This window comes from Pristis pectinata, chromosome 5, assembly GCF_009764475.1.
Source record: "Pristis pectinata isolate sPriPec2 chromosome 5, sPriPec2.1.pri, whole genome shotgun sequence".
Taxonomy (NCBI): Eukaryota; Metazoa; Chordata; class Chondrichthyes; order Rhinopristiformes; family Pristidae; genus Pristis; species Pristis pectinata.
Window position 1 is genome coordinate 75,865,791 of NC_067409.1, and position 14,714 is coordinate 75,880,504.

General features: G+C 43.3%; 1 protein-coding gene across 3 annotated transcripts in view; it reads right to left on the minus strand.

Annotated features, from left to right (window-relative positions):
• The window catches only part of gfod1 (glucose-fructose oxidoreductase domain containing 1), a 79,578-nt gene that overhangs the window by 52,135 nt on the left and 12,729 nt on the right, over positions 1-14,714 (minus strand). The gene's annotated exons all lie outside the window — the stretch shown is intronic.

The following is a 14,714-nucleotide window of genomic DNA, read 5'->3' on the forward strand; positions in this document are numbered from 1 at the left end:
GAGGGGATTTAGCCTCTACCTTTCAGTCCAGATGAAGGGTCCAGACCCGAAACATCGACTGCCCGTTTCCCTCCATAGATGCTGCCTGACCTGCTGAGTTCCTCCAGCTTTTTGTGTGTTGCTCTTTGAATCTGTCTGCCCGGTAACCTCTTTCTGGAACACTGCTCAGAACAGAATGCCTGTTTTGTGAGTCTGGTATCCGACATGGAAATGATATGGCCTGCCCAACAGAGCTGATGAAATGTAATTAAGGCCTTTGTGCCGAGGATGTTATGACTTCTGCGGAATTGAAAGCACTGTTGAATGGAGAGAGAAAATTTGCAAGGACTTGTATAGGACCCCTTTTTTCATAATGATCCTCCAACTTAGCTTGGGAACAGAGCCCTGCAAAATTATTTAGTATATGTACCCTACTGAATTGAAACCTGTCCCTTCCTTCCTCAATACAAAAACACATGGATGACAAAGCCAGATTAACTCAATTCTTAGGATTTATTCTCTCCTCCATTCCCAAGCAAAAAACATTACATTAGTACCACTTGACTGCTCTTAAACAAGAATTTAACGTTGTGATTGAGATTTGCCAGCTTAACTTTCAAAAATAGTTCAACCGGTGACCAAGAATATAAATAGCATTCTCAGTGTGTACTATATTTCTCTGTTCCACATCAGGGTAAGTACTTCTAGTTATGTTTGCTCATCTGTCAGTTTGTGAAACTTTACGCATAGCAAACGAAATTTGAATCAGTTGCTGGAGGGTTGGTACCAAATAGGAAGTAGGTACCACCCTAGATTAACAATTTGGATCAATTCACAATCAACTCAGCTTATCAAAATATAATGTTTGGCACACACTTCCTTTTAGGCATGAGAAAATAACTGGCATAAATTCACAGTTGGTTAGTCTAGAGGCAATGTAAATGGAAGGAAATGAATGACAACAGGAGAGAGAGCCCAGCATCTGCACCTCTTTAAAAATCAAACAAAAAACTGCAATTGCTGGAAACCCGAAATGAAAACAAAAAATGCTGGAGATACTCACCAGGTCAAGCAGCATCTGTGAAGACAGAAACAGAGTTAACACCTCAGTTAGAGACCAGAATTCTGGTGAAGAATTTACATCCTGAAATATTAACTCTGTTTCTCTTTCCACAGATGCTCCCTGAGCTGCTGAGTGTTTCCAGCATTGTCATTTTTTATTACCACACTTCTTGTGTTTTTTCGGAGTCAACAACAATGAACAAGCCCTCTCCCCTTGCCCTCAGCTGACACCACCGCTCCTTGTGTTATTTACCTCTCTTGGTTTCCACCCCATCATACTTTTTGTTCTCTTCTCCACACCTTGAAACACTTTCTAATACATGCTCATTTTCTAATATTTCCAAGCTCTGATGAAAGGACTTGTCCTGAAGTGATAACTCAGTTTTTCTCTCTCCACAGTACCTGCCTGCTGAGTTTTTTCTCAGCATTTTCTGTTTATATTTCTGATTTCCAGCATGTATTTCAATCTTTTAGCAGATCATAGTGTGTGAAGGATGAGCAATGAACCTGGCTCCTCATCATGCTCCCCGTGAGCACTAATTTAGCAGGAAGGGAACCACCCAAGTGCAGGAAGCTCACTGCTTGAAAAAACAGATGATCCAATCCACAGACTCATCCCAACAAGAAACCCAATCACCTTGCACACACTACAAAAATAATTTGTGGTAACATACTACAAATTTATCTGTGCTTGGAGAGGCGTGGTGGATAGTCATTGCTTGGCAACCCAAGGCAGGTTTTGATAATGGACCCAGTGGTGCCCAAGGATGTATGCACTGCTGAAATGCTCTTACCCTCCAACCCTTGCGAGCAGTTTCACTGCAGAGAATGCGAAAGAAAAATGCATGCAAGTTTGAAACTGGGGTTGGGTCCTGTGGGTTGCTAGATACTAATTGCTCTGTGGTTGAGGGTCAGAAGTCCAACCTGTGCATGGAGGGAAATGGAGGGCTGGTGTAGGAAGAGGGTAATTGGGGCCAAGTAGGTGTGTAGGAGGGGGCAGTAATCAATGGGGGTGGAGTGGTCATCAGGTTAGGGGTAGGTAGGGGGTTTGCTAAGGCTTAGCTTCTTTGAGGGAACAATGTAGAATGGGCTGGGAAGCCAGAATAAAGCTAATAAATAACAGTATTACAGGAGTCTTAGAACATAGAACATGGAACACTACAGCACAGTACAGGCCCTTCGGCCCACAATATTGTACCAACATTTTATCCTGCACTAAGATCTATCTAATCCTTCCCTCCCAAATGTTAACCCTTCCCTCCCATTTCTCCATCATTCACGTGGCTATGTAAGAGTCTCTTAAATGTCCCTAATGTATCTGCCCCCACAAGCTCTGCCGGCAGTGCATTCTACGTACCCACCACTCTCTGTGTAAAAAACTTACCTCTGACATCCCCCTTATACCTTCCTCCCATCACCTTAAAATTATGCCCTCTCACGTTAGCCATTTTTGTCCTGGGAAAAAGTCTCTGACTGTCCACTCGATCTATGCCTCTTATCATCTTGTACACCTCTATCAAGTCACCTCTCATCCTCCTTCTCTCCAAAGAGAAAATCTCTAACTCACTCAACCTATCCTCATAAGACATGCTCTCCAATCCAGGCAGCATTCTAGTAAATCTCCTCTACACCATCTCTAAATCTTCCACATCCTTCCTATAATGAGGCGACCAGAACTGAACACAATACTCCAAATGTGGTCTAACCATAGAGCTGCAACATTATCTCGCGGCTCTTGAACTCAATACCCCGACTAATGAAGTCCAACACTCCATACGCCTTCTTAACAACCCTATTGACCTGCACACCAACCTTGAGGGATCTATGGACATGGACCCCAAGATCCCTCTGTTCCTCCACACTGCTAAGAGTCTGGCCATTAACCTTGTATTCTGCCTTCAAATTTGATCTTCCAAAGTGTATCACTTCACACTTTTCCAGTTGAACTCCAACTGCCAGTCTTCCTGAATTGGTCTCCCAGGCCCCTACTTTAAATCACAATTAACACCTCGTTGTTCCAGGAGAGCTTGGTGACAGCAAGTACAGAAAAATAGCATGAGTAGGCAGTTCGGCCCTTAGAACATGGTCTACCAATCAATGTATCCATCACTGATCATCCATCTCAATACCACATCCCTGTTCTCTCCCCATCCCCTTGAACCTTGTGACACAATAACCTAATTTCTGAGGCAGAGCTCTAAGGAAGGAATACACAAGGAATAACATCATTCTGTGCGCATCTGTTGTGGAAGTCATGTCATTGACATCTGAAATGCCAAAGGGAAAAAAATCAGTCTGGAAACTGTCATAATCTCATTCCACTCCAGAAATAACCAACTTTCATTGGAAGAGCGTTGTTAATCTAATGTGTTTGTCACATCCGAAATCCTAAATCATTCTGTTAAAGCAAGAAGTTGCTTTCAGGATCTTGTAACAGAGATACTGTTACTTTGTACAGGTCCTCCCCAGGTTACGAACACCCAACTTATGGATACCCTGTACATATGGACGAGCGCTTGGGAGCTTGGATGGGGATGGATTTGCCGGCTATTGTGGGGCTGCGGGCATTTTCTGCTGGGTGGGAATGAGGCACTTCTGAATGTCTTCTTCCCTCCCCCCCCCCACCCCTCGAGCCACAACAACCAGGAGCTGGGTCAAGCCAAGCAGAGCTGGGAGCACTGAGCAGACTCACTCACTCACTGAGTCAGCGAGGCTGGCTGGCAGCCATTCTTCCTGTGCCGCTCACTCTCCTGTCACAGCCGTTCCTGTGATCCTCTCCCACACACTGTATCTGGTCATTTCCGACTTACGAACAGATTGGGTTACGAACAGTTCTCAGGAATGGAACCCTATCGTAACCTGGGAACTGCCTGTAACGTAGAACAATGGTACAGTGAGATTCTTCAACAACTAGTGAGCAACAGGGATTTTGGCAGTGTTTGTTGGAAAGGACAATAATAGGACACTAGAATATATTGATCTCATTCAAACAATGCCAAAGGTCACTTTAGTCCTCCTGAACAGAGAGAACAGAAGGTGGCACTTTATCAAAGTCAAAGTCAATTTTATTGTCATAAGCATAAGTAAGTGTATGCACAGGTGCAATGAGAAACTTATTTGCAGTAGCATCACAGGCACATAGTGTCAGACACACAACATTCACAACATAAAATAAACATAAATTATACAAAAATTATACACCTTATTACAGTATTCCCAATGGACTGGCAGCAAAGAATATGGGGTCCTGTTCTGAGCTGAGATTTAACCCACAACCATTTGACACAAAGCTGAGGGTGTAACTGACTGAGCCAAACAGAAACATCAGCTACTTTTAGATTTTTCTTTTGTCTGTTAAAGCCTTTAGCCAGATTTCTCACAGCGAGCCAACAGTCCAATGAACCATTGCCAAATTTTGCGAGATCAATGGCAGGGAGATCCATTATTCTCCCAAATCATGTTTAATCTATTCGTGTCTTGTAAAAGTGCTGCACCTTCAGTATTTTTCCAGACATTATCATAATGTAATCGGATACATAATCTTGATGGGTGTCAGTTGGACAGAAGCAGTGAACTGTGTTCATTAAGCAACTCATTGGTCTTTAGGGTGTTCAGGTGATATGAAAAACACCACATCAATGAACAAAATCTAACTATATAAAGAAAGCCAACAGCATACCTACTGAAAATATTGATCTAACATAAATCAGACAGAATTGCTGGTGTTGCAGACTGTGCTCTGCTGGAAGAGACGGTTGCCACGGATACTTCCAGAGATACCATGGCCCCTAACAGCAACACAAAAACAACCGGGTTTTCTTTCTGTGCTTTCTTTAAGTGTGGATTCTTTCCAGTTTGGGAGTTTACTATCAGCGTCAGATGTTAACAAGATATAGCTTCCATTTCCTGTACTTTTATCACTCTGATTGAAACCGATAATTATACAGAGTGATAGAACTATACAGCACAGAAACAGGCCCTTCAGCCCAACTCGTCCATGCCAATCAAGATGCCTACCTAAGCTAGTCCCATTTGCCTCCGTTTGGCCCATATCCCTCTAAACCCTTCCTATCCATTGAACCTAGCAATATGTTTTTTTAAACACTGTAATTGTACCCACCTCTACCACTTCTTCTGGCAGCTTGTTCCACACTCTGTGTGTGAAAAACTTGCCCTTCAGATCCCCTTTAAATCTTCCTCCTCTTAACTTAAACATATGTAATACAGTGATATAATAAATGTTCTCATGAACCCAATGAGTTTAGGGGGGAACAGAACATATATATAAGCACCCTGGACCCCAGCTCTAGCCGCAAACCACTTTCCTGACCCCTGGTTTTCCAGATCCCAACTTCAGGCTGCACATCCAGCTCACAGTCAGACCCCTGCCCTGGATGCATCCAAACTCCCCCTCTGGCCACACACACACTGCTTACGCTCTGGACCCTCAGCTCACACTTTGGACTGATAAGTGAACTAGATGCCAAATAGGATTTTTGAACAACTGGATGCCAGATTATTGAACTCTTCCTGTATTTCTGATATTGAGACATTGAAAAACCATAAAAGAATGCCATCTTCTGCTGGACCATGTTCTCAGAACCTGATTTTTTTATATAATGTAACCTCACAGCCAGCACAGCATGGGGACTGTCACCCAGTTATGCTGATACACAAGAGACTACAGATGCTGGAATCTGGAGCACCAAACAATCTGCTGGAAGAACTCAGTGGGTCGAGCAGCATCTGTGGGCAGAAATGGGCAGTCGGTGTTTCAGGTCAAAACCCTGCATCAGGACAGAGAGTGAAGAGGGGAGATGGCCAGTATAAAGAGGAAAAGTGAGACAGGAGTCCGAGGTGATTGGTGGACTGAGGAAGGGTGTAAGATGACAGGCGGGTTGTGCAAGGTAGCAAAATGGCAGAGGGCATGCAAAGTGTCCTGCATGTAGGTGGGAAGGGACTGGACGAGGGGAGACAGGATAGAATCAAGGTAGAAGGAGATAAGTTTGTTGGGGCAAGAGCAGGCAGAACAATGGGCCTTCCAAGACAATCCTGTTTGTGGATCTTGGGTAAGAGATAGAAGTGGGAAGTGCAGGGTTGGACAAAATGGTGGAGGATATGTAAGGTGTCCTGCAAAAGCTGAAGTTGAATCTCCTTCCCAAAAATCAAGTTTCTTATTGTGGTATTCCATAAAACATGGTTTCTCCTAGTATAAATATCCGTTACCCAGGAAGAGTCCTCTTTCTGCTCAATCTAATGGGTTATTTAAGACAAAAATATAATACTGCAGCTGATAGAAATTGGAAATAAAAACAGAGAAGGCTGGAAATACCCAGCAAGCCAGGCAGCATTGGTGGAGAGAGAAATACTGAGTCAACATTACTGGATTTAGCATTCTGATGAAAGGTCATCAACCTGTAGTGTTAACTCAGTTCATCTCTTTCCAGAGGCTGCCTGACCTGCTGGATATTTCCATAAGTACTAGGAACAGGAGAAGACCATTCTGCTCCTCATGGCTGATCCAACATTCATCAAGTCCACTTTCCAGCCCTTTCCTCATCACCCTTGATTCCCTTATTCATTAGAAATCTACCAATCTCACCCTTAACATTCCCAAGGGCAGGGCCCCCACAGCTTTCTGTATCAATGATTTCCAAAGACACAACCGTTGGAGAAGAAATTCTTCCTCATCTCAGTCTTCCAGCATTTTCAGTTTCTGTTTCTGCTAAAAGACTGGGCCCTTTATCCCAGTTATTTCTTATTATCAAAAGGAGATTGTGATGAACATTGTATTTCGATAAACCGTGTTATTCAAGTAATGATCCAAATCCTAACCTAGGAAGGAGCTCACTTCCTATTTGTATCAACCCACCCCACACCCACAACAATGATACCAATTCTCTTAAGATTGTAACATTACAAGTTATGACAGTACATCAATGCTCTGATGAAAGGTCTTCAATTTGTAATGTAATATCTCAGTCTTTCCTCCTCCACGGATGCTGCCTGACTTGCTGACTATTTCCAGTACTCTCTTTTACTTCAGAGTTCTGTCTCCCACAGTTCCAGCAGTGTCTTTTCTTTCTTCTCTGTCCCCAGTCATCCCCTCCTACAATTAACAAGTCCTCACCCCTCTCTCAGCCTGCACCACTTGGTCATTCAATTCCTTTTGGTCATTACCCTATCACAGGTATCTCCACAACCCCCCCACCCCACCCCACCCCACCCCCACTTCTCTGCAACTTTAAACATGCTTTTTTTCCTCACTGTTCCTAGCTCTCATCAAAGTCACCTACCTGAAACATTAATCCCTCCACAGATGCTGCCTGGAAGGTTGGTGATAGATGGAAGGCAGGAGACATTAGTTGCAGTGCAGGGCTGCTGTTCATGAACTGTATACATTGTTCACCATTCACCATGAGTTACCCCACTACTGTTTCCTTATTATTTATACAGGCTTTTATTAGATGGGGTGTTGGTTGCTGTCTGGTGTCAAATTTCTTTGGATTTATGTCTTAAATTTGTAATTAAACATCTTTCTCCTTCCCTTCAAAGTGTGTTCCATTGCTTCAGAGTACAGGCTACAGGTATCCTGATCATTGCCCAAAACAGCAAACCTCCAGGCCTCCAGACCCAACAATGGACTCCAACAGCTCCAAGGATAATTGATCAGGCTCCATCTTCTTATCACTGCTCCACTGACTGCAGAGAAACAAAAGATTGCAGCTGCTGGAATCTAGATGTTGAAAAACACAATGATGCTGGAGGAACTCAGCAGGCCAGGCAGCATCCGTGGAGAAAAGCAGATGGTCAACGTTTTGGGTAAGGACCCTTCTACAGCTTCCATGCTGTATAATCCTATGAATCTAAAGCTCAGGTACCTGTTCACTGAAGGAGCTGAAGAAAAAGAGGAAATACACAACAGTTCAAAAAAGGTAATAGGGATAGGCCAGGGAATTATAGACCGGTGAGTCTCACGTCTGTGGTGGGTAAGCTGTTAGAAAGGATTCTAAGGGATAGGATTTATGAACACCTAGAGAATCATGGACTGATTAGGGACAGCCAGCATGGCTTTGTGAAGGGAAGATCTTGCCTCACAAGCCTGATAGAGTTCTTTGAGGAGGTGACCAGGAAGATTGATGAGGGCAGTGTGGTGGATGTGGTTTACATGGATTTTAGTAAGGCATTTGATAAGGTTCCTCATGGTAGGCTTCTTCAGAAGGTCAGAGGCCAAGGGATCCAAGGAAGCTTGGCTGTGTGGATTAGGAATTGGCTTGCATGTAGAAAGCAGAGGGTTGTGGTGGAAGGAGTGCCCTCGGATTGGAAGGCAGTGACTAGTGGTGTCCCGCAGGGATCGGTTCTGGGACCTCTACTTTTTGTGATATTTATAGATGACTTAGATGAGGGGGTGGAGGGCTGGGTTAGTAAGTTTGCGGACGACACTAAGATAAGCGGTGTTGTGGATAGTGTGGAGGGCTGTCGGAGCTTACAGAGGGATATTGATAGGATGCAGAGCTGGGCTGACAAGTGGCAGATGGAGTTCAATCCGGAGAAGTGTGAGGTGGTACACTTTGGAAGGACAAACTCCAGGGCAGAGTACAGGGTAAACGGCAAGGTACTTGGCAGTGTGGAGGAGCAGAGGGATCTGGGGGTTCATATTCACAGTTCGTTGAAAGTTGCCTCACAGGTGGAAAGAGCAATTAAGAAGGCCAATGGGATGTTGGCTTTCATAAGTCGCGGGATTGAGTTTAAGAGCCGCGAGGTTATGATGCAGCTTTACAAAACTCTAGTTAGGCCACATTTAGAGTACTGTGTTCAGTTCTGGTCGCCTCATTATAGGAAGGATGTGGAGGCATTGGAGAGGGTGCAGAGGAGATTTACCAGGATACTGCCTGGATTGGAGGGTATTGAATATGAGGAGAGGCTTAAGGTGCTAGGGCTTTATTCACTGGAAAGGAGGAGGATGAGAGGAGACATGATAGAGGTATATAAAATATTGAGAGGAATAGATAGAGTAGACAGTCAGCGCCTCCTTCCCAGGGCACCAATGCTCAAGACGAGAGGTCATGGCTTTAAGGTTATGGGTGGGAGGTTCAGGGGAGATGTCAGAGGGAGGTTTTTCACCCAAAGAGTGGTTGGTGCATGGAATGCACTGCCTGGGGTGGTGGTGGAGGCAGATACATTGAACGGGTTCAAGAGCTTGTTGGATAGGCATATGGGGGAACGTGAGATAGAGGGATATGCGGGAGGAAGGGGTTAGGTAGTGTGAGGGTGGTCTGATGGACGGCACGACACGGTGGGCCGAAGGGCCTGTTTTGTGCTGTATGGTTCTATGGTTCTATGGTTCATTACCCTTGGGTGACCACTCTTCCATTTGGTAGGGTTACTTCCAACCTACAACAATCCATTTCCAGTTCCACGACGGCAGGACAGCAGGTGTTCTGCAGATAACTCAGCCCTGACTGGTGCTCGCTTCCCCAAAGGGGGCAAGAGCAGAAGTGGGGTCCCAGCCATGACAGCAGGCCAGAAGGGCGACCCCTAATAGTTCCACAGCGTGTGGAGGGAGTGAGGCAGTAAAGAATGAGGTTGGAATGAGGCTAGACGAGATGGATTATAAAAGGTGCAGCAAGACTGGGAGCAGACTGAATCGATATTAAAGATAAGCAGTGAGACAAAACTGGGTGCTATATTGAAGGGTACAGAGTGAGAGTTGAGTAAATTAGACTATGCAGGATAGCAATTAAACTAGGAAGGCTCCCTTGAGGAAAATACAGAATAGATGTGTTCAGGATACAGACAGTCCCTGAAGACAATTTCACTGTCTACTCCAAGAACTGGAGTTATAGTGCTGCCAGAGGTAGCCCAGTGCCTGCCCTTACAGGGGTCTGGCCATTCGCCACTGGAATCAGTGCCCGAACATGGGCCTACCTGTCCTGTCCTATCTGCTTTCAACAGCCTTGGCAGCAGAGTCGAAGAAGAAAAAGAAATTTAAAAAAATAAATCAATCCTTATTACAACACACAGAGCTGACTCCACCCCTACAATGAGGACCTGCACATCATCAGATGTAGTGAACTGTCAAATGGACAAATTCCACCCATAAAATTAGCTAGGTCACAGCTTTTTTTAAGAAATGCCATGTGTCCCACTTTATCATAACTAATTACTACAGAGGCTCACGGGAACTTGAGAGCTGCAGGAAAAGAATTACATTTTCAGTGCAAAAATGACACGAAAATTAATCATGTACTGAGTTCTTCTTGCATTTTCACCTGCGGTTGATCCCACGGGCATAAATTGTAATTGGAGCCACTGCACAAAAAAGATTATAGTGTCTTGTGGGGTTCACTACAGCCTTCTTCCAGGCCAGTTTAACAGTACTATGAAGCTTTCTGTTTAACAGAGGAGCTTTCCACATGCACCTCAGTCACAAATAAAATGGAGACTAAACATTTTGTTTTGTTCTTTTCTCAGGATGTTGCAAAGACTGGCATTTATTGCCCATCACTGATTGTCCTTGAGAAGGTGATACTGGGTCAGCTTTTTGAACTTCTGTACTCCTTTTGGTGAAGATGCTCCCACAGTACTGTTGAGTAGAGAATTCCAGGATTTAGACCCAGCGATTGATGAAGGATCAGTGATGTGTTTCAAAGTGAGGATGGTGTGAGATTTGGTGGGGAACCTACAGGAAATGGTGTTCTCATGTCCTTCCTATCCATTACAAGTTGATAGGGTGGTAAAGACAGTGTTTAGCATGCTTGCCTTTATTGGTCGAGGCAATGAGTTCAAGAGCCAGGAAGTTATGTTGCAGATTTATAAAACTCTGGTTAGGCTGCATCTGGAGTATTGCATTAAATTCTGGTCACCCCATTATAGGAAGGATGTGGAGCCTTTGGAAAGAGTGCAGAAGAGGTTTACCAGGATGCTACCTGGATTGGAGGGCATTTGCGATGAGACGTCAGACAAACTAGGGTTGTTTTCTCTGGAGCGGTGGAGGCTGAATGGAGACTGGATAGAGGTTTATAAAATTATGAGAGGCATGGATAGAGTAGACAGCTGGTATCCTTTTCCCAGGGTCAAAATGTCTAATACTATAGGGCATGCATTTAAGGTGAGAGGGATAAATTTCAAAGGAGATGTGCGGGACAAGTTTTTTTATTACACAGAGTGATGGGTGCCTGGAACGCGCTGCCAGGGGTGGTGGTGGAGGTAGATACAATAGAGGCTCATGAATATGCAGAGAATGGAGGGATATGGACCATGTACAGGCAGAAGGGATTAGTTTAATTAGGCATCATTAGCTTAATTAGTTCAGCACAACATTGTGGACCAAAAGGCCTGTTCCTGTGTTGTATTGTTCTACGTTCTATGTGCAAATGAAGGAGAAAATACGAGTAAACCTGCAGAACCATATCTCAATACAAAATACTCTTGTCAGAAAAGCAGTTAGAAAAATTGGGGCAAAAGAAATACATCCATATATAAGTAACCTTAAATTGTGCTAGCTTAATTAAACCAAATGAACAACCTGTGATTGAGAATAGGGGATTCCAGAGTTCAACTGTTTGTTCAGAATAATACAAGGAAATAATCCACTCTCTGATAAAATGTCCATTGTGTTCATATTTTGTTAAATACAATGATTCAGATAAAGGTGAAAGGAAGCACATTTTGTTGACAAAGCCATGCATTATTAAATAAAATGATGTGACATATATTGAAATGAGTAAAGATATTTTAATTGAGCTGCTGAAAGATGTAATAGGTCACTGTACAAAGAATGTAACTCGACACAACCCTCAACACACTAACTGCTTACTTCTGTCAATGTTTTGTAGTGAGGATAAGACACTTGACTGGAATTCAACAATTTGGCCCATTGATGCAACTTGTGGCTAATGTTAGTGTTCTGGATGTCAGGACACCCTCATCCACTGCATACTTGACACATCGTAGAACTGAGGAGACGACAAGTTTACCTGAGGCTACCAATGGCAATGAGTTACAGGAAAGAAGAAAATGAACAGTTGGAAAACTACTTAAAGGTTTTAACTGGAAGGCAATAGAGTTCGATTTCCCAGCAGTGGGCCAGGTAAGGTCAGTTCCCAATAACCCTCTTCACCTGTTGCTGAAGCAAGCCTCAATTTTCCAGTAAAGGCCTGTTTTGGTGTACAGCATAGATGCACAAGAATTTTGCCCAAATGTTGTCAAAGCATGTGTCATATACACACAGGACTCAAGAAAAATCTCCAGATGAAGTTTTTGATTACTTAATGATTGGATTTTTGATAAATGAATGAAAAAATAATACACCAAAATTCTAGGCCAGGATTATGGTTAGGGTGTACTTGTGAGGTTAATGTTTGGCTGCAAGGATTTGTAACCGGTAAGAGTTTGCCCATGGGTGATTCATAATAATTTCCATCACCCCTGAGATAGAAATGAAGTGGTTGATAAATTTGCTGTTCATATATGTGTACGGTCACACACTAGAGTTTGGACTAATAGAAAATATCAGACTGCAGCACTATGCTCAGTGGTAAGGAATGTGACAGTGTTAGTACGGTGGGGATGGAAGGGATGGTTCATGTGAAGCACTTTTCATTGTCCTTGTGAGCTCTGCCAACCAGCGTCACTTTATCAATGCTTTCTCAGTCCTTCATGAAGAGCAGGAAGGAGCATGCAGCAGACAACCACAAGGTCACACAGCTCCTCCTTAATAGTCCAAGCATTAAAGTGACAACTTTTTGTTCATTGATGGCAGCATAACTCACATCCAGGTGAGCTCTGCAGCTCTGTAAGGGTTACTGCCTTAAAACAAAGTCTGCATCAAGGGATTAATCCAGGGTGAATGAACCGTGACTGCTGCCACTGATTTGCAGAATATGCTGCCTGTGGCACGATGCTGTGCTTTACGATAAAGATGATTAAAGATGTTGGGCTGGTGACAAGGAAACACATAAGACAATTTGGCTAGAGTCTGTGGTGCCTAACACCCTGATGTTTAGTAGTGTGGGAAACAAGTGAATTTGTTCCGCTTCTCTCATCACACAAGGCACGTGATGTCAATGTCCCTTCCACTGGGAAAAGCTTGGTGTGCTCCCTGATACAGCAATGAAGGGGAATGCATGATGTCACTAATGTCACCTGCTCCAGAAGCAAAATAGTCTGCAGCATTAAAGGGAAGACAACAGATACATCAACCATTGCTCCTTGTTAAAATTCACACAGGAGAAGTGCTTCCTGTATACCTGCCGTGGGCATGACCTCCTGCACAATGCCTTCCTCCTGCTTCTTTCTTAATGTACTCACCCTACTCCACAGTCCCAAAGGCCATTCTACCACAACACCATGGTGATTTAAACACCCATTGCAAGCAAAGCTATACCATAACATCTGCTCTTAGCAATTAAATTTAATGTTCCAGAGCGATTTTAAAAAATTCCCTGAAAGTAACAAATAAAATTGAATGTCAAACAACAATTCTATAAGTAATACATGAGGCCTTTATAAAGAGTTAGCCACCTGTTTATACCATGATTTTTACACATACACTGGCCCATACCAAAATCAGAAAAAAATCCTCAAGAACATAGGCCCTTTATTGATGGAAATAATTCATTACTCTGGTGAGCACTCTCCATGTTTGGCTAAACACCCACTCCAAATGATAGATGGTATATTTACATCTTGAAAGGGGGGAATCTTTTGCCAGCTATTGGAGACTAAAGCACCTGAAAATGGCATGGCTCAGGTGCATTCCTTAGTCAAAGAGCACAAGCAAGAGGTGTGACATCAGATAGGGAAATACCACTGATCCTATTTTACATAAAGTGATGGATTCAGAGAGCTCATGCAAAGTAAAGTTTGTCATTGATGCCAAATTTGGACAAGTAGTGGAACCAAGGATGTAACATAGAGACACATATGCAAAAAGTCAGAATAATGTAATGCAAATGTGTAAATTGCACAATTCCCTCCGTCTGATTTGCCTGTCTTTCCTCCAGCTCTCCCATCCTCACTTTGAAACCTGTCATTAATGCAGAGCTCTAATTTATTCTCTGTGTTACAATACTGACATTAAGCTTCTATTTTCACTTAAAAAAATAATTTATTAAAATGAATTCTGCTCAGATTCCTTTTCTCAGCCTGATTTGTGTGTCAGGGAATTTGACATCAGTTACACGTGGGATGAGCTGCAACTGATTCCAGCTGTAAGTGGAGCAGCACCCAAACACCAGCTCAATGCAAAGACCAGTCAGTAATATAAGCCAACAATCTAATCCACTGGTTTCACCCATTATTTAGATTCTGTGCTTAGTTTTAGCAATTGCCTTCACTGGAAATACACCAAGAGTTTCCTTTATGAAATTAAAACTGCTCAATTACCAGAGGAAAATATTTTTTACATATTTAAATCTTCAGCATGGGCTAACAACCTTCTTTTATTCTGGGTTATTTAGTTCAAACCTCACACCTTTTTAAAGCTTTCTCTCCATCTTCCAACAACAAGAGTGTGGAGCTCGTTACTTCGACAGAATTGGTTACCTCAATCACTGTCTTCTTGTCGCGTACCACGAGAAATCTCCTCCAAGGTTTCTCCTTTTCCTAGGCCTGAACTTGTATCTTTCTCTAGTTACCCTCCTCTCACCTCTCATACACTCTGGAAGCTT